Genomic DNA, 21,784 nt, shown 5'->3' on the forward strand with positions numbered 1-21,784 from the left:
CAGTTAACTAAGATTATCAAAATACTTATATTTCACTTTGTAGGTAGGTTTACTTACAATAAAGTTCTGTATTTATCACGACATGAAAATGTGCTTAGCTGACCCTTCATAACATTATTTCCGCTAGTTAACTCTCTATTTAATTTAACCATGATTCCAAATCTAACTAGGTAACAGTATAATGATGATGAGAGTAAATTATTAAGCGTTAATACGATAACATTATAAATCGATTGGTTGCACAGAGCAAAGCACGATGCGGTTAACAGTCGGGACTTGATTCCTTTGCTTCGTGGTATGACCCAGATAATCATTGCAGTCAGCCATGTCGAATCATGTAATGGAAATCTTAGAACTAATGTATGTAGGTACCTATCCTAGTCTCAGTACATAGTAAAAGAGTTTCTATAGTTTTTTGAGACATACACCTACGAAACCTTGAGGGCGTTAGCCTTTAACAATATAAAGTAGAACCCTTTATTGTACAAAAAATATTACCTATATAAAATAAGAAAAAAATCATTGAAGAGCAAAGATCAAGCAAGGACTTGATTAGCGGAATGCCGACAATGTAATGTTGTCTAACTCACGCTGTTTAAAAAAAATGCATTCAAAAGTCAAACTACGAACGAAGCCTCTTGATATCACCTAATCAATAAAAGAAGGCAGCTGTTTTATTGGCATATCTTAACTCGATTTACTTAATTATTTATATAAAAATTCTTCGTTTGTGAATTGGGTCATTAATCACATAGACCATGACTAAAATAAAGTTTTTAGACGTAGCGACTCCCGTCTGACCTCCGCAATCTTTATAAGGGAACCTAACCCATATTAGATTTTTGGGGATTACACGATGTTATCCCTCGCCGTGAGAGCAACTTTCAGCAAACTATTATAATTATAACAAATAAAATTAAAAATAACCAATTGATTAATTTAATTTATTCGAATTTGCATGCCATTTTTTAAAAGAACGATATCTTTACGCGGTTGCGTAATAAACTGTGATTTAATACAAGAATATCTGTATAAAGTGTCTCGATGTCTGTTTGGCTGCAAGGCACTTTTACTTTTCGGATATCTACAGTGGGAGTGATTTCACTCGAAAGCTGGTTATTGCAATACAATATCACATCATTTTATAACTGTATTTTGCATTTATAATATTAGTGGGATGCTGTTTTGAAGGAAACAATTGCCGATGAATCATTTTTCAGAAAGATTGCTTTACTCTGTATATCACGACTTTATCCCAAGAGCAGTAGATAGAGTCTCGAAAAGACTGGAAGTTCTCTTTCAGCTTGGTAATGAAATTGAGATTCGGATAGCGACAGGTTGCCCTATCGCCTAAAAAAAGAATATGACAAGAAGTGTTAAGCCTTTCCCTTGATAGACTTTTACAATCAGCGTGTGAACAAAAGCTTCTAGTACCAGTACACTCAATAAAAACTCCAAATTAAAACTCTAAACGGTTCAAATATGCATGAATTAAAAGAGAATGATTTTATAAAATTGGATACCAGTTGATGTCTTTTGTTCCATGAAGTTACGGTGTAATAACTTCATGGAACAAAAGACAAACACTAATGCTTCTTATATTATTTTTATAATTTAAAAAATAAGGCGTGGTGATTCTTTATGGTAAAAATATTTTTAGTAACGACATTGCATGATATCATGTAACAAAACCTCGGATCATGTAAGTAGAACACTTCGTAATAAAAAATAAAAAACTAGAAAGTATTTTCTATATGAGCACTAGGTATGTATTGTATATACGTATCGGCGCGTGATAGCAAACTTTCGACAGATATGATAAAACGCGGTCAATTCGCGTTGAAAGCAGGATGTAGATATCAAATCAAACTATGCATATTACATGAAATATTATTTTTTATATTAGGAATTTAAGTGTGTTTGAACTCATTGTGCCTAATTAATTAATCAATTCACTGGATATCGTCGCCTTGAACATTGGCTTATTGTTCCCTACACAGCCTCAACCACAACAAAAGCTGGTCAGAAGCAGTGCAGCTTGAAAGCGCCCTCTGCAACTAAGTTGTTTGTACAAGAAACTCTTCGAACTCGTCACATCTGCTCTGCCGCCGCGCTGTAGTGTGACGACTTTGATGAGTTTCTTGTAATGATGCGGGCCCGCTTTCTAACTGTGCTACTTCTGACCTGCATTTGGTCTGATTGGGCCTTAAGGTACATTTCTTTCCCATATATGTTGTAAGAGTGGAGCACTCCCTAAATGCTACAATAGGTTCTTCTGTTAAGATGCGACTCCCGAGTGATATCAATGTTTGATATTAGTTTAAAAGTTGAGATTGGGATGGGATGTATAGTGATTCTGCCAAGGAGCATCGCATTACACTCGTACTACCTATTTATTACCTTTGCATCGACGACGAATAAGGAAAATTGGAACATCAAATGGATTTTAAATCATTGAAATTTTTTAAAGGTTTCTTGTAGATGACAACCTAATGAGTGTTATTTACTATTAGTGTCGTATATTTTGACATATTGCGAGAACTGAAAATAAATGAACCATAAACCATTGAAGAATTTGAAGACGCCACCATACTGAGCTTATAATCAATCATTATGATAATGAAATGAGGCAATAACCGACAAAATCGTATATACTTACAACAGGTCGGAACATAATAAATGTTGTACTTTTCTTTATTCAAGGAGATAAAAGTTCGTGTTTGAATACAATGTTGCTTTCAAAGAAAAATTGAAAACGTAGGTTAGGATAAATTTACTTACTTAATTAATTCCCATTGACATTATGGTCGTCAGCACAATTTAAATATGAACGGTATCAAAAACTCTCGCCATACTTGTTTTTCTGGTGGCAATGACCTGTTAATCTCCATCTACTTAAAATATCTTTAACATTTCTGACCATTATAAAATTACATTTTTAATCTCTTTGACCCGCACACTCGGGACTGTACATGATCTAGCCTGGGCAGGGTCACCGGAGGTCAGGTGGCATTCCTGATCTTTCTTCAGTCATGTTCAACACGAGCTCTTCAAGCTTACCCAATCTTCTTAATATTTCGTATGTAATCTTAATAATTCATACTTAGTACATTTCGTATATGCTAATGAGCACTAAGCATTTAAGGAATATTAAGAGCGTACATAGTGACCCTCACGCCGAAAAAAATGTAATTCCTTTACGATTATATTCGTATTGAAATCATTAGTTAGGTATAAATTCATTTATGTTTTAGAATCAGATAAGAGATCTATTTTTGTAAATTGACGTCCGGTGGAAATGCTGCAGTGTAGTTTGTTCCGCCGTTTCTTCTACACATGCACTTTGGAAGCGGTAGTACTTATAATTACATTTAAGTGATGTGACGTCAATAAGTGATACCTTGTATCCAATTTTGAAAATAAATCTATTCTTTTCTATTTGCAATAATCGACTAATACCTACAGGTCCTTTACCTACACTTAGTAGGTACCTACGTAAATAAGCCTTACAGTGAACGTGGCTTTTCAGATTTTTTAAGACTGTTACCTCTGTATCTACATATGGTATAAAGACGTGATTATTTGTAGTTGTAAGTATGTTCTACTCGTATGATCAAAACATAGTTTGCCTTACATTTCATAAAGGGAACCGGTAGTGTTAGAAAATAAACAGACTAGCTATATCTACTTATTCCAAAGTGGTATGTTTATGAAACTTTCTCATACAATACTTACCTTTATTATTTACATAGTACTTACTACAATAATATCTGTCTACTATGCGAGATTTATAGCACTTTCTTCTGTTATACATTATTACATAACGAACTCTTCATAAGGTAGGTATGGCATTTAACGCCCAATGTGTAAAAACGCCCGAATGCTAAAAATCGGAGATAATGCCGCACGAGTTACGTTATACTTCATGCACACATAGAATAAACCAATAGGAACGCGCGGACGCGACGCGGCGCCGCTCAGGCCATCGGTCGCTCAGTTGTGAACCGAACTTGAAGGACGCCGGCAGTGCACGCTGTTCTTATAAAAAATACTCCGACAAATCCGTAAGTTTTAATTCATTTTCTGTAATTTACATGTCTAATTTTGTGATAAGCGTTCTATTTAGATATCTTTATTCATATTTCATTGACAATTTGATTGATTTGTTTGTAATTATGTGTGAAAATATGAGAACTAGGTACAAGGTGCTATTCGGGTAATAACGCCCCGTGACGTGAGGTTTGGGCGTCAATAGCCTGTATGGGCGCTATTATCCTAAGTGGGCGTATTTATACAAGGCGAAAATCGATGTGTTTTATTTCATAATGATTTGCTTTTAACAGATCCGGGAAATGAATCCATCTCATTCCACACGTAAAAGAAGAGGGGAGTCATGGTCTGAAGACACTATGAAAGTTGCCATTAAAGCTGTGCAAAGAGGTCATTTGATTCAGCGATCAGCAGCGGCAAGGTATAATATTCCGCGAAGAACTTTAAGAGACCATTTAAAAACAGGTCAAGAAATTAAACGTTTGGGGAGAAAACCTATTTTAACGACACACAAGAAAAAGATTTAGCATCGCGGATAAAAAGATTTGCTAGCATTGGGATTCCACTAACGCCTAAATTCATAAGAAAACAAGCTTTCTTATTTTGCGAGAGATATGACATAAAAAATAATTTGAATAAATCCAAAAGGATTGCCGGCGTAGATTGGTTAAGATACTTTTTAAAAAGAAATCCATCCATTAGTAAACGAAAACCGCAAATAATGAACCCAGCTCGTGCACAAAAGTTGAATAAACCTATTGTTCAACAACATTTTCAGAATATCCGCAAATTATATGATGAGTTAGACATACTGCGATAGACATAAGCTTACATCATTTCAGGGCATTAATTGATGTACTGTTTTGGGGCGTCATTAGCCACCTACGGTGAATAGCGCCCAATAGGCATTTTAATAAATCTGATTTTTTATTAAAATCCTTTAAAAATTGATCTTCTATTGTTATAGAACATGTTAAAAGTGAAATATTTTTGTTATAGATGATTAAGTTGAAATTACGAGATGTTTGAAAGTGTTATAAAATTATAATATTTTAGTATTTGTAGTTCATATAATGATAATTATGATGCTATCTAAAAAAAGATAATATAATATACTTTTAAGTTTTGTACGGCTCTAAGTCGAAATATATGTGTTTATTAAGATATTACGTAAATAAATATATGGGCGTTACTAAAAACTGTATGTTCAGTAACGCCAATGACAGGCTATTCAGAAAGTCTTTGTTTTCATAATCTTATATGACTGATAACATATATGTGTTAGTTTTTTGTATTCTTTTTTTGACAATAAAACTATTTTTCTAAACAGTTTTTTAATCCAATCATTTTATTCAATAATATATTGAATTGAAATTAAGCGGGCGTTAAATGCCTATGATACCTTATTTTATTTAGTACATAGTATAATTTGTCTGCTGTAATTACTAGATGAGTTTATTCATTTTGTAATTATTATGCAGATATTAAGTTGTCAATTTTTTTGTACACAAAAAAAAAAAAGAATAAAACCACTCATCTCATTCCCATGGATGTCGAAAAAGGCGAGTAAGGGACTAGCAACCTGTCACTATTTGAATCTCAATTTTATCATTAAGTCAGACAGCTGAAAGTGGCCTATCAGTCTTTTCAAGACCGTTGGCTCTGTTTAGCCCGCAAGGGAAATAGACATGATTATTTGTAGGTATAATATGTAAGTATATTTTGTAGACAGTTTTGCCTTCTCTTCTATCTCTTGTATATCTAGCTCAATTTTAAAGAGCCTTTACCCCCTTTTAGGCCGTTTTTGATGTCGATCTCGTGGTTATATACATCTTCGGTTGTGCACTAAAATATATTAATGAAGGCTCCTTCCAATATAGTGAAGCTGGCACATATTTAGGCATTTATAAAAAAAAAATGTTTTAAAGTTTAATAAGCCATCTTCGACCAATAGCTTTAGAATAACTTAATCGACACGACATTCTATGGGTGTCGATTAAGTTATTCTAAAGCTATTGGTCAAGAATGGCTTATTTTTGTATGGCTGAAACAAAAGGCTTATCCTAATTATTTATAAATTCCATTTAAAAAACTGCTACGATGAATAATAACCCCGTAGTTAATAAACACTATAATGATATTATAATTTGGTATGTTACATGGAGTCAAGTTGCAATTTTTCTTTTGCATTCTTAAGGCCGCCAGGATCCAGTTTTTGCTGTTGTAAAGAACTACAATGGGTGCATTGACTGATGCTTCATCAGAAATTCAAGATGCCATATCATTACTGTGGACCTGCCTTTACATTATTTATAAAGATAACACTGCTTGAATACTAATAACATGTATCTGCCTTTTATACGTCAATAATAAGTTTGACATATCAAGATTTATCATACATAATTAAGGTATAAAAATGTAATTTGAGAATATTATAGCTATATATGTATGTTTTCCACATTTATAATTAAGAATATATTCAGAACTCTTAAGGTTTACCACCAGGACAGTGTATAACATACAGATATTTTTTTTAATTTGGTGATAAAAAAATTAAGGTTTCCTCTGGAGAGGAGCCCGGGGCGCGCTTTTAAACCATGATCCTGGATTGGGTGAGTCAGGTTTTCCAAAGCTGAATTTGACATCCTCACGACGTTTTCCCTCCGACGGCCTCTGTGGCGCAGCGGTTTGTGACACCGGAGGTCCCGGGTTCGAATCCTAGCCAGGGCATGATAAGAAAATAACTTTTTCTGATTGGCCTGGGTCTTGAATGTTTATCTATATAAGTATTTATTATAAAATATAGTATTGTTGAGTTAGTATCGTAACACAACTCGTAACACAAGTCTCGAACTTACTTCGAGGCTAACTCAATCAGTGTAATTTGTCCCGTATATATATATATATATATATATATATATATATATATTTATTTTCCCGCGGTTACAATTATGCTTTAGATAGCAACTATTTAATACACACTTTAGCACCAATCCTGTCTTAAAGTTAATCAAACATTACCAATAATTACTTATTAACATACAGTATTACGATACGCCCATAACATTAATTGATTTGAATTAGGAACTGGTTCGTTAGAAACTACATTGATTTAAATTGAAATTTATTAGTGCACTGTGAACACAACATACAAGTCATAATCATAATGAATATGTATAAGTATGACACACTGAATGAGCATTTCACTAAATCAGATCAGACTGCCCTGCTCTACACACTTCACTAGCCATTTATTATATTCATTCATTCATATAGTCACGTCTATATCCCTTGCGGGGTAGACAGGGCCAAAAGTCTTAAAGAGGCTGGTAGGCTACGTTCAGCTGTCTGACTTTATGATAGAATTGAGATTCAAATAGTGACAGGTTGCTAGCCCATCGCGTAAAACGAGAATCCCAAGTTTATAAGCCTATCCCTTAGTCGCCTCTTACGACATCCATGGTAAATAATATGGAGTGGTCCTATTATTTTTTATGTAGGTGCCGGGAACCACACGGCACCATTTATAATATAGAGAAAATATTTATAATTTTTTTTGTTACCTAGAAATTCAGAAATAACTTAGCCTATTTTGATGGCACTAATAACCGTGGCATGAAAATTCTTTGTTTCAATAGACATTTTAATGTTAAAAGTTCTTAGGTCAATTGACCACTATAAAAAAAGACCTTTTGGTTATACCTCCTCGTGACCTATATGACATGACCATATATCTAGTAGCTATATACCTACGAAAAAAGTCAGACACTGACCTTTAAATGTTAATTTGTTATTCTATGTTTTGTAGTAACAATAGGTAATGCTATTTTGTTAATTGCAACTAGATTCTAGATTCCAATAATTTAGTCGTCCATCTTATAGCATTGATGTATGTTTGAATGTCAGCACAGAGCACTGAACTGAAGGTCAGTGGGTCAGTTTCAAACTGACCGAATGAAGATAGCTAGTTTCTGTAAAGCGAAGAAAAAACACACTGTGTGCGTCAGCTGCATATTTCCCTGTGGAGATCGGTAAAGTCAACCAAGGGAAAGGCGCGTATAATAACTTAAATTTGAAAAATTCATGGCCAGAATATTTGTTAAAAATCGATTTAAGATACTCCATAGTCACTGAAAATCCTATAAATGACCATAATTTACAATAGTTTGAACTAACTTGTTGCAATGAAAAATTACTTGGAATCTTGATAGTTAATTACGTCCACCTTTTGTACATTTTATTTTGTTTAATAAATTTAAAATAAATAAATAGCATTCAACATGCTCATTTCGCATTCTCTACATGACTGCCTGCCGCTTTTAAATGAAATGAATGTTTAAATATACAGCATTTCTTTTTTACTTTAGGTTGGTAAAACAATTTATGATAAACAAGAAATGACTACTGCATATTGATTGAGACCGCCAACAGACTTGGAGAGTCAGTGGCCGAACGGTTATGATACCAGACTCAAAAAGATACTCGTTCCAAAGTGCACAGGTTTGAATCATACGACGTACCAATAACTCTTTTCTGACCTACGCACATTCGTTTGATTGATAACCGATGCACTTATGGTGAGGAAAAATATAGAAAACCTGCTCATTCGGGCAACTGAACATGTTACCATGGTCTAAGCTGGGTTAGGGTGCCCTGCAAAGCGGCCGCCGCATCAGGAATATGAGCGAGGGCAGCTCATGCTCCTAGCAACGAAGCGGTAGGCGATGGCACCGTGTGTTTTAGTGGGTTCATGCCACACATAACCCGTCCGGCTTCCCGTAGCCGGCCAGGTAGACGAAGGTCTTTCTAAAAGTAAAAAAAAAGGGTACCCTGCATAATTGCTTAGATCTGATGGGAGTCGCTTCGTGTTGAAAACGTAACTTGCCCACTTCTGGATCTTGGATCACAGGCGAATCAAGGGTTCTTCCCCAGAGAGCGGAGGATGCAACCAAGAATAACGCCAGGAGGATATTGATCCATGGCAGAGGATCATGGAGCCCGGCTAAAATGCGCATGTAATAAGTTTGGGAGAACAGGTTCAAATCCTACCTCGGACTTGTGCCAATGACTCTTTTCTCAGTTACGTACATTAGTTTGAGTGCTATCACTACTAACCGATGTTGTAACGATGAGGGAAAACATAGTGTGAAAACCTGCAATTTAACTATTTGAAAATTAAATACTCCTAAAATGTGCAACAGATTACACAAAACGCTTCTTTATTTATGACTGATCGTATCAGCACTTCGGTGTTCTGGTCTGAATAGCAATATGCATTGTGAAGACATACATATTTAAACACATATATTTACCAAATTTTACATCTCAGAAATTCTAGTGAAGGTTTACTACATTTTATTCACTCTGATGCAAAGTTAAAACACAAAGAAATAAAACATAAGTAGATTTATTTTCATGATACAAGGTATTGCTTATTAAAAATACAAGCATTTGGATAGATAAGGTATCCAATTGCTATTGAAGAATTTAGCTTTCCTAGAATCTAAATAAATATAGTTATTTACTATGAAATTATCTTATACGATTCAGTAATAAGCGCAAAGCTACGATCGCATAAAACTTATCCTAGTTAAACTTATCTATCTATATTATATAATCTTTTAGTTTGCTCTTTATTGCACCATAAAACGAAGGTACCTTCATATTCATATAAAAGGCGGCCATAGTCAAACACACAGCGAACTAAAAAGATAGTTTTGTAAAACTATAAATGAAATTTATAGTCTTTTCATTTAAATTCATTTTGCAGTTAAGGCAAGAACATCCGATGTGATTTTAATGCGTATATTGAACTCAATCGGAGGTTTCTAATGCTTTATTTTCGTAAACTTAGCCAAATAGCCGAGCGAATGCCCTTTCGACCGGTTCCAATCGTGGGATGTCGTTGGCTTTTATAAGTGGTTCATCGACTATAGAATGAACTCAGGCAATTATAAAAAGGATGTCTTAAAAACATTGATTAGGTAAATTTAATTTAATATAAGGTATTAATTTCATATTAAATAAACAATAATAAAATAATTATGATATGCAGTTTATATACTTAGCTGTATTTTTTAATAAGTAGGGTTTGAGATTTGATGCATACATAAATTATTTTTAATTTTTCATCGTCTAAGATAGACAATAAAATTAAATGTAAATGTCAGTTTACATGATTGACATTTATGACTTAAATTTATAACTCTTCAATGAAATTTTATGGTTTAAATAAAAAAGTGTTCTTACGCAAAAAATCGTATGAAAAAAAATTTGTGATTCGAATCAACTAGGTTGATACTTAAAAAAACACGGTTACAAACATCAAAATAAATGTTGATATTTTAAAAATATCCTAATATCAATATTGTTGATGATCGATCAAATTTTAAGACTTATTATTGTAGCGATGTACTATGAACTAAATGTTTTTTAATCATTCTCGATATATACGAATGTTTTCACAATACTAACGTTTTGTTGTATTATTTCAGGTATGTCATTGAGAAATATAAAGGTGAAGTAACAACATTGCCACGCAATAAACTAATTGGTGTATAATTTCTGTTATTTTACGTATCGTCGAAACAAACGGAAATGACATAGGCCGTTTTGAAAATAATTGGTGAAGTCGGTGGCGACATAGACAATTTCTTTCTTTAATAATATTTAAATTTCTGCACAGTAAAGGGACACGATATAAGGCTATTAAAAAAAACTCTATTTCATCCACACGCTGCTCAAAAGTATAATTTATTCCATTTAAGGCAAGGTACTAATAAAATGGCACCTGCCCAGTGGTACCTAGGCTTTTCCTTTTTGGAATATGTCGCTTAAGAAGTGAAAGACAACTAGTAAAAAAATCTTTTCTAAGTAATAAGTATTTAAGTAGATTAAAAAACTGCGGGAATTTTTGGCGGGAACTGAAACTTTATTTTCAGAATGTGTGTTTTACGATGTTATATTTTTTATTGGTGGATCATCGTGGGCAAGCGTAATGTAACAAGACAAAGAACAGAGTAAAAGCATTTACATCCATTTCTCACATATTTATCCTCGGTCACGAAGCCTGATTAACTTACACCGTGAATATCACATAAAACATTATGAAGATAAGACTATTCTGTTCCATAAATTTAATTGTTTTCATTCTTAAACTTTCATTCATTTGTTTTTTTTTTGATCGACGTAAAGCCACACCATAACAAATGTCAAGGTCTAAAAATGAAATTATCGCTATTGCTAACAATCTTTTCTGAAGTCTTTACTTTTTGATTGGCAAGATATTTTGTCATCATTTTATAGAAAACTTTTGCGGATTATCTACGCACTTTGATGTTATATACAAAATAGCAGTAGGTGTACCTAGACAATTTTATTTAATCTGAGGTGTTCGTTGCCAACATACAGGTAGGCTTAATTTTTGAAATGTCCATCAAAGGACTAATTCCTCAATTTAAATGGAATTTATGGCGTGGGTGACATGTTATGCAAAAATCAACGTGACCTATCTGTAACGGTTTTTTTTTATTTAAAAAAGTCATTTAGGTTTCGTGTCCTTAAATTAACAATTTACTTTTGATGTAATATACCATCTTGAGGTAACCTCTAGTTTAAAAACCAATGAAATTTATTTTATGTACATATATTATTACTCAAAATCATATAGCACAAACATAAATTTAACATTCACTTCGGACAATCGCCACAATCTTGATCGTTGGGCAATGTTCAGACATTATTCATTAGTGCCGACAGGACAGTGTCCATTAGAAGGCACAAGGAAGAGATTCGAATACCGTAACGGTTGCACAAGTGCCCTAAAGTGGAGCAGGCTAGTCCAACACATTCATCCATTCACTTGCATAGACTAATCGAAAGCTGAACATCTTAAATTGTAACAACCCTTCGTTTTGAAATGATAAAGTTTCTTTTGCAAAATCGAGATGCCTATTAAAGCTCTTTCGCAAAAACAAATATAAACAAACAGATAAAGAAGTGATCGCTTTTGAGTTGCGTATAAAAATAAATTTAATTGAACGATGTTTTGAATTTCCATTCATAGAGAAATATGTAGGTATTATTATCATAAAATATAAATTAAAATTGCCTTTAAAATACGAGTTTAGATTTGAGATCACATTCTACGCATTAATAATAACAAGTATCAACCGACAAACTAGTAATAAATTGTAATATTTTATCAGAGCATGGAAGATGGGACCCTAAAGCAGAAAATTAGTTACGTAACAGCTTACATGACGTTAAGATGTGTATTAGCATTTCCATTATATCCGCTCCACTTTCTCACAACAATGGGCTTGTAACATTAGTATGCCCACCAGTATCAAATAAGACTGTCTGAACAAGCCCTTAGGAGATTTATTCAAATAAGGTAACCGGCTATTGTGCCGTTTACATCGGACTTTGCTAGACAGACTGGATCATAATAGCAGATAAAATGACATCCAAAAAGAAACAACCTTTCTCCCTTGCTAAGTAGAAGTCCGTCAATTTCACTGAACAATGAGGTATTGCCATGAAATAGAAACTACGAGTATTTTAGTAAAAACATTTATACTACAAGAGAAATTGTAAAGTTCAAGAAATCGGTTTTAATAGAAAGGAATACAAATTAGGTCTATTATTGAAAATTAAAATTTACACGAATATTTAAGTACGCAATATAAATATTGATTCAATCAAAGAAGTACAAAATCAATTAGTATAAACACAAAAACTGAGAATTTGCGCAACAAATAAAATATGACTTTACATATAAATTATTTGGGTTAAAATATGCAAACGATTACTTATCTACATGCTATAAACCTCTCAGATTACAAATGACGTGTAAACGGGAGTTTAAAGATTTCATAAAAAATCAATAAGCGCCACCGAATTATTGAAAATTAACCCATTTTTAGTATCCTTGAGTAGCACTGAAGACTGGCAAGGTTAGGTAGGTGAAAGTAGTTTGTGAAATCCAGTTCTGAGCGGGGTAAAAGTATTGCCGAATCTCATTCGTAATAACGTAGTAATCAAGGCAAAAGTGCAATATAAAAGTAACAAGGACATTTTTAATATTCGAGGCTCGATAACAGTGATATTAAGAGCTATCAAACGAGTTGGTCTCGTCTGCCGATGCAACCTAATTTAGTCGTGTTGCAATGCGAAAAATTAAATTAATTTGTGGTGGTTTCAAGAACGGGGAAATCATTGATTAAGAAGGCGTGGCGGCCAACTGGCATCTTGATTTGATGATATAACGCAGGCTATAATCTTAAATACTGGATTTTGAAACGATGTTGTGATTATTCTGCAAGGTTTTGTAATTTTTAAGGTTAGCACTACACTATTTATTTACATTAGTTAAATTACTCGAAAAACGACTATTATATAAAAGAACTCAACTTTAGACTACTATGTCAAAATACCTACTTATGGAAAAGATAGCTTTCAAACTGTAAAGGGTTTTTTACAAGTGTTTAATAAATTATCGCCTTAGTAACATAAAGTTAAGTATTTTAAATGAACACCGATCTAAATAGGAACTGAATGATTTACCACTGGAATGGAGACCAGCATATGTCGGTGTACTAAATCACCATTTTGGATAGCAAGTAATTGGTTTTGAAATGTTTGCGTATCATGTTGCGATAGTGTCGCCAACACAAATAAATAATTAAATATATATATGGAGCAAAACACACAGATTGAGCTAGCCCCAAAATAAGTTCGAGACTTGTGTTATTGGTTACTAAAGATGTAGAGTTTACTGTACTGTACATCATAAAACTCATCTTTGATATAATTATCAACGTTTTTCAAGACATTGACTCCAATTAAAATATTTTTTTTGTCTCATATTCTATACCTACGATTTTATTCGGATAAGCTTTTAATGAAAAATACGACGTCTCAAACTAAAGATTTGAAAATCAAAACTGATTTGGCATCAAACAAATTTTAAGTATTGTAATCTTTAAAACTGAGATGTTGGCTATACTGTGTTGTCTTCGTAATTACATGGAAGTCTGCTCCGGACTGGATTGGTTGCAGAGAAGTATGTAGACGCATTTGATTTTAGAATACTGAGTAGAGTACTCGTATTTGGTATGTTTTTTTTTTCAATATAGATAACTACCTAATCATAATAAACACAGATTTATTTTTATGTTACTTATTTGATTTAAAATAAGACCCGTAAATGAGTTACTTTTGCTGTTCAGACTTTGAAGAAATGTGTAATGTAATGAAACGTAAAATAAAAAAAACAAGTAATGTCTTGAAGATTTCAAAACTATTAATGCAGAATCAAAATCACAAAATAAAAACATGCAGCATTAAGGAAACTAACCTTAAAAATATATTTTTAAAGATAAATAATATCGAATTTGATTTATTTATCTAAGCGAATGCTAATTGACGTGCAAATAAAATTTTGGTCATCACATCGCATCCGCTTGTGAAACTTTCACTTGACAATCTGCATACCTCTTGAGCTACACGTGACATTTAATAACCTAGGATGAAAGCTGAGCAAGCGACCTAGACTGGTATTACAAACACTAATTACAAATTCATATTATGAGCGACCACGGCATGGCAACTGTTAAAATACAAGCGATTTTATAAGCCTCTACGACCTATAGGTTAATGTAGATTTAACAAGTGATTGACACATCAAAAAGGTTAGTGCTTTATTGAAACATATTCACGAACACAATTTAATAACCATTGAATTTAGAACATGACTATTCATTTTTATCCATGGTAAAAGCTTTTACTTGCTCTTTGTACATGTGGTGTTTTTCTTCCAATCTTCTTAGAGCACTTGAAGGACGGGTCCCGCCAACATTTACAAGAAAACTTATTTGCATTGGTGGCACCACATCGACTAATTCAGTGTTGATGGCCTTACTCCTCCCGCTAGATTTCACTGTGACTTTTATGTCATTTTCAGCTGGTCTAGTTTTATTCTTCCCACCACCATTTTTACTACTTTCAGGTGCTTTTCGAGACCGTTGCTCTTGGAAAGCTGATCTAACTCTTTCCTTCTCGTGTTCTGTATGTTTTGATGCAGATCTTGTCTTTATTTCTTGCACCTTGTCTTTACTTTTATTTTTGGATTTCAATAATCCTGCAGATTTAGGGACATAAATTGTAGCAACTTTAGAATTTTCACTTGAATTTTTGTTTACCAAATATGAAACATTTTCACTACATTTAGGATTTTTTCTAGCGGAATGGGTTGGAGTTGCTGAAGAATTTCTTGCAGCCTTCTTTTCGATGTCAGCTTGAACAGATTTCTTATAAATTTTAACACGATTCTCCATTCGGACCTTTTCAGAATATCTTTGAAGACTACGAGCTCTTTCTAGTCTAGGCTTAATTTTTTCAACATCTGGACCAAGACCGCCTAGTTTAACATTTTGACATGGTTCAGCAGTAGCTCTCCTAATATGACGCCGCGTATGGGCTACTTCAGAAACACTTTTTAAATTGTTTGTGTCTTCAGCTGATTTATTTTTAAGATTATCTAGCTGTAATTCGTCTGTAAAAGAACTTTCTAAATATTGCTTTAATTCCTGATGAAGGAGTTTGTCGTAAATCATTTCGTTGTAACACTCTGTGTTAAAAAATTCTGAAGTTGGATTATTAATTTCTTCACTGAAACTTTCTCTTTCAGTGTCCCCACATTCCGGGGAAAGAGATCGTAATTCTCGACTGTCCTTACTCTTTTCATTACCAGACGTGAATTGTTTCCGAAATATTTCGAGATAAGACGCACGTTTTTTCTTACTGTCTCTATCCTTATTAACCAAATAGTTACTGGGGTTTTGCGGATCCTTCCTTGTCTTGTTAGTGTCTTTTTTATTTTTCTTTGACTGTCCCTTGGGTATTTTTATGAGCACATCTTTTTGATAAAATGGAACCAGTATTGTATCAACGTTTTCTGGGCCATCTTCGTTTCTTATCTTAGCTTTCTGTTTAAAATCAGCTTCTAGACTATCAAGAGATATATTACTATCAGAACTTGAGTGTTTATCCATTTTCCTTATCAAATTGTTTATTCTTTTCCTTTTGCTCATAAATAAATATGATGATGTGTTCATTATGACAGTAAATGTCTACGCATCACAGAGACATTATTTTATCTGGTAGGGCCTGCCAGATTTCAATTTTTGAAAAGGTTTTTTTACTTAATTTTTTTACCGTAGAGTTTCTACTTTATTATAATGATTTTTTTTAATACATGTCTTAAGTACTAAATCCTTTTCTGTAGTACCTACTCCGTTTATCATACAAAAATTTAGGTATATGATAAAGGAAAAATTCCGACGTAAAACATTTTAATTAATACATAATTACGCAGTAAATAGAGCTAACAGTCCTATACGATATAACGTTTTTTTCATAACAAAAGAATACTTATTATAAAGTTTCCTAAACTTGCTTCGAAATACTGAATATTTGACTCACAGCAGGATTAAACGAATTTCTTAACTGTGTGGTATCTCCTAAAACGCAAATAAAATCAGGATAGTAATAAATCACGCGGAAATGAAAACAGGATATAAATCATGGGAACGTCTAAAGTTTTAGCCACACAGTTCCGCTGGCTTAGCTCCAACTTACAAAGATTTTGTAAATTCAGAACTTTATGTTGTGTGAAATGGACATTTACTTTGCGTGTGTGATCCGTGTTAAAAAGACAGAGCTTAGATGTTTTAGTCATGGTAACAGAGTGAATGAAAGTACATTGGCTGAGCAAATTACTTATAGTACAAGAGTCTGAATCCTTGTCGTACATCAGAAAGTTGGAAAGTAAATGTTGGAAGGTCCGAATGTACCTTAAAACGCTCTAGCAAAAGGTAAAGATCAAGAGTAACCTGAACCGAAATACTTACATAAAGTGAATAATGAATGAAGCGAATGAATTTGCAGGGAAGATAGGAAGAAGAAAGATGTAAGTAGTCTCGGCATCGCTTACTATATCTATAAAAGAGAAATTGATTTAACACAGCAAATTCAATGTCTGCTAGAATGTTTAAATCATACTACATTATATTTTCTTACAAAACAAGTTTCCGTAAGCAGAAGTATTTATTTACATAGTCAGTTAAACAATTTAATCAATCAATGTCATCAATTCGTTAAAAAATGTTTTTTATAACACCGTATTTCTGATATAATTAATTATACGAAGCCGTTCACATGAGTCGTCTTCAATACAAACTTGCTTGATTATTTAATAATCATTACATACATTAGGCCTCAGTGGGATTTCCGGTAGAGTATCATCGCTTCCTGTTCATATCGTTGAAGACGATTAAAGAGCAAAAACGGATTAGTGTTCTGTAAGCAGACTATATAAATTAAAAAGTAGGAACAACCCAAAGGGTGGCTGGAAGAGATTGCTTACTGATGAGTCCGAAAAACATATTTTTTTTGCGTATGTTTCTACTAAGTAGGTACATGTAATTTTGTGATGGACAATAAAGATAATTTATATTGTATAGAATATAAAACTTTATAATTATTTTATACAGCCTTTCGTAAGCAGACCCAAGCCTTGTCGCTAAAAACTGAGAATATTATCATGTCTAAACTAAGGATGAGAGAGAGAGAGAGTGAGTTAGGTTAATGTTTGATAGAGCCTTAAGTTGCTTATGTCGCCATTAACATACACAGTAAATCTTCATTTAAAACAAAGTAATTGCACTATTTCCTAGACAAAATTTAATTTGTCCGGATTAAAAGTCAAAGCGATTACGCTGGTCAAATTGCGGCGGACGTCTGAAGATTTAAAGGATTTAAATTCAAAATGCAGGCGCCGGCTAGTCCTATAAATAAGTTAAAAAGGGAGTAGTAGCAGTGCTGCCAGCGCCTGTTGCGCTAAATCTGGCGCCTTTTTTAACACGTCGGTGTCCGACGTTCGGAGTTTAGCGCTTAGCGCCAATTTTCAATAATTACGCATTGTTTGAACGATCAAACAATTTCAGACAGTTTTGAGGTAAAATACTTGTAAATTTTATAGTTTTAGAGAAAACGGAACTAGTATAAAAAGCCTATTAAGAACCTTTAAAAAGCCTATTAAATAAACTTGACGAACGACGTTCTTCTTCTCTTCTTGCCTTTCTCCTTTCTCGTCTTATTGCTTTAAAGTTCTTTAGCACTTCTTTTTGCGCTGGCGCTTTTTAGCGCCTTCTCGTTAAAGAGAGTTGGCAGTAGTGAGTACCCCACTGTTCCGAACATTGGCACCACTCCAAAGTGCAATCTGCTTGCGTGTCCTAAATAAAGGATATTACGAATGGATTTCGCTTTATCTAGACGATGGGATGAATTGGAGGTTGTGTGAAAATGAAACTTAACGATTCAATCTTCACTCAATCATTTTGTTCGCTGTAATACCAACCGTAACTTTGGGACAGATTAAATAGATCATCATTCTGGCGATCTAAATGCTATCTCGACTTTAGAAAGAATCCGTATAAATCCGTAATACGATCCAAGTATATAAAATTCAGGTAATTAAAACGAACCATCTAACCTTGTTAATTTAGTCCATATTGCACTACAAAAGCACAAAATTTTTAATAAATAGACAAGATAATATAAGGCGGCCTTATCGAACTTCCAAATTTGGTTTAGGAAACCACAAGGGGAACTAGACAATTTCAATCATGATTTCACATTAAGGTATTTTTCTTTATGCAAGTTTACTTTTGATCTTTTCCATCATCGGACGCACATTGATAGAAATATAAACAATAAAAACTTCGTATTCAAACAAAAACAATCTACTCGTACAGTCACATGCTTTTGTTAAACAACTTAAACTCTTGATTCTTGAGGCGCTGTAACAAAATTGAACATGTAGGTATGTTTTATCTGTATTTTCACGTATCACAGGTATACGCAAATTGTTATGAACTATACATATGCTTCAGAATGACTGAAATTGAGTACACTTAAATTTATAACATACTAGAGGCCGCCCGCGACTTCGTCCGCATGGAAACCCAATCAATCCCGCGGGAACTCTGGGATAAAAAGTTATTCTGGGTCTTCAGCTACCTACATACCAAATTTCATCGTAATCAATTCAGTAGTTTTTGCGTGAAAGAGTAACAAACATCCATACATACATACCATATCTCGCATTTATAGTATTAGTAGGATGATTTACATACCAGTGGCATTTGCTATGTAAACCGGATAGTGATGAGGCTGAGCGCATAATTAAACGAAAAGGTGAACAACATATATTGTGTTAGGTCCACAAGAACTATACTACACCTGACTATGGCCATACCTATTAAATCAGTTTTGTTTTTGAAACAGCATTCATTTATTCATGTACCAAGTTTTTGGCTTTTTGGTTCTGTCATTTCGTTGAGATAAAGACGTTATATGTGTGCATGTATGTTTTTATGGTAACCATTGTCATATGCAATATTACACCTATTATTACCTTTGTCATAACTTTAAGTTTTATACTTTATTAATAAAAATATTTGCCCAACTTCAATCTCTATTTTAGAGGACACAAAGATAAAATAACCATTTTTTTAAATTAAATTAGCTTCAATTCTTTGCAGACAATCGTGACATTCGGGTAAATTTTAATTGCTATATTTAATTTCAAGCAATTAGCACCATTACATAATTGAGTCATATTGAAAACGAGAGTGTACAAAATAAATATTAATCTTTAATGGTTTTACTCGATGTATTTCGAGTAGATTTCTTTATTCATTATTGTTACTAATTACAACTGTATTGATTCTTAACTCGTACAATATGCGTACTGATAAATTTATTTATCTAAACGGGTAGGTAAGTCAAAAGAAGGCCAAGTTTAATTACTACAGTATGAACCCATATTTCCTCGCCTCCTCAATAAATGATTATTTGTTCCCAAGAATTACTATGCGAAATGCCGAAAATTCTATTGAACGTATGTTTATTGAGCAAGGGTAATAATCCAAAGTAATTTTCACATCTGTAATATAAATTATGAATAAGTAATTAATGATTTTTTTTTACATAGTTGAACGTGGCCTTTCAGTTTTCTTAATTTTCGTGATTATGTGTATGTATATAAATATGTATTTTTTAATTTGTGAATAGCTACCAATTGTAGCAACATTTGTAAAATAATATATTGTTCATTGTAACGCATCCTCAATGCTTTTTATGTGCACTGCCTTTTAACTTATGGATGGAGACTTTACAAACAAACAAAAACTTGAACTTGAAATGCGTTAAAAGATCATTGGCATGTGTATGTCAATGTCCATAACTTTAGGTATTTGATAACTATGTGTTATATACTTGTAGTTACGGCGAGGAGACATCACTTAGACGCGGATTTAGGCCAAGGTAGATTGAAATTAGAAGCAATTTAGCCAACAATAGGGTGACAATAGGTACATTTGTTACCTTTGAGCTATCTTATATCTTAATCCGTTTACTGATGACTTTTAAAGATGTCTTGCTTTGGTTTATTATTGTTATTATAGATGCTGCCGAGATAGTGATCTATTAATGTAATGTATATTGTGTGGCTGGTATTAAAACCACTTGAATTATCACCGTGTGCTTTCCGGCGCTTTAGAATAGAACCACTCCATATATTTTCCATGGATGTCGTAAAAGGCGACTAGAAATAGGCTTATTTGAAATTTTCTTGTAGGTGATAGGCTAGCAATCTGGTACTATTTGGAAATTGGCATTTAAGTATTTTCAAGACTGTTTGCTCTGCCTACCCCGCAAGAGATAAAGACGTGACTTTATATATGTATGTATGTGTAGTGTATTACAGTGGCTATATGAGATTAACAACAAAGCGCAATTGAGAAGCGAAGTTGTAAGAGAAATCTCTTCATTGGCCGTCGATCACACATTATATTTTGTGCCGTGTGGTTCCCGGCACAAATAAAAAAAGAATAGGACCACTCCATCTTGTTCCCATGGATGTCGTATAAGGCGACTAAGGGATATGCTTATAAACTTGGGATTCTTCTTTTAGGCGATGGGCTAGCAACCCGTCACTATTTGAATCTCAATTCTATCATTAAGCCAAACAGCTGAACGTGATCTTGAAAAGATTGTTGGCTCTGTCTACCCCGTAAGGGATAAAGACGTGATCATATATTTTCATTTAAGCGAATCAGAGGAGTAGCTAAGGTTCCACTTTAATTTTCTGCATGTAATGTTTCTTGTAATTACCATACTTAATAAGATTCCCCGGTCATATTCAACGGTATCGGAAACTCAAAAGTTCAAGACCGACGAATCTAATGGCCAGCGATGAGTCTTTCAGGGCCTTCGACCCATTGCGCAAGTTAACCTTAAATACGCTCATTAAACTCTTATTTATTTGATATTGGTTTATTAGTAAGTACTAGGCAGTGATTATATTAAACAATTGACCCGTAAGCAGTATAAGATGCCATCAGCTTTATATGGACTTAGTTCTCAATGTCGTGTTTAGGATCAATATGAATTAGTGAGAAAAAGTTGTAAATTATTATTTTTTTGTTTGATATTCGCTTACTGTAACATCTCTGAATCAACTAAACGTTGCCTTTTTTATTGCGGCTATTGTTTTTGTATTTACCTTTATGTATATTTGTATTTATATTTAATAATAAATAATGAAAATACTGATAGGCCGCGTTCAGCTGTTTGGCTTAATGATGGAATTTGGATTCAAATATAT

At 33.4% G+C, this 21,784-nt stretch overlaps 1 protein-coding gene across 1 annotated transcript in view; it reads left to right on the top strand.

Annotated features, from left to right (window-relative positions):
• The window catches only part of LOC106134923 (uncharacterized), a 57,379-nt gene that overhangs the window by 541 nt on the left and 35,054 nt on the right, over positions 1-21,784 (top strand). The gene's annotated exons all lie outside the window — the stretch shown is intronic.

The sequence above is a fragment of the Amyelois transitella genome, chromosome 11, assembly GCF_032362555.1.
Source record: "Amyelois transitella isolate CPQ chromosome 11, ilAmyTran1.1, whole genome shotgun sequence".
Taxonomy (NCBI): domain Eukaryota; kingdom Metazoa; phylum Arthropoda; class Insecta; order Lepidoptera; family Pyralidae; genus Amyelois; species Amyelois transitella.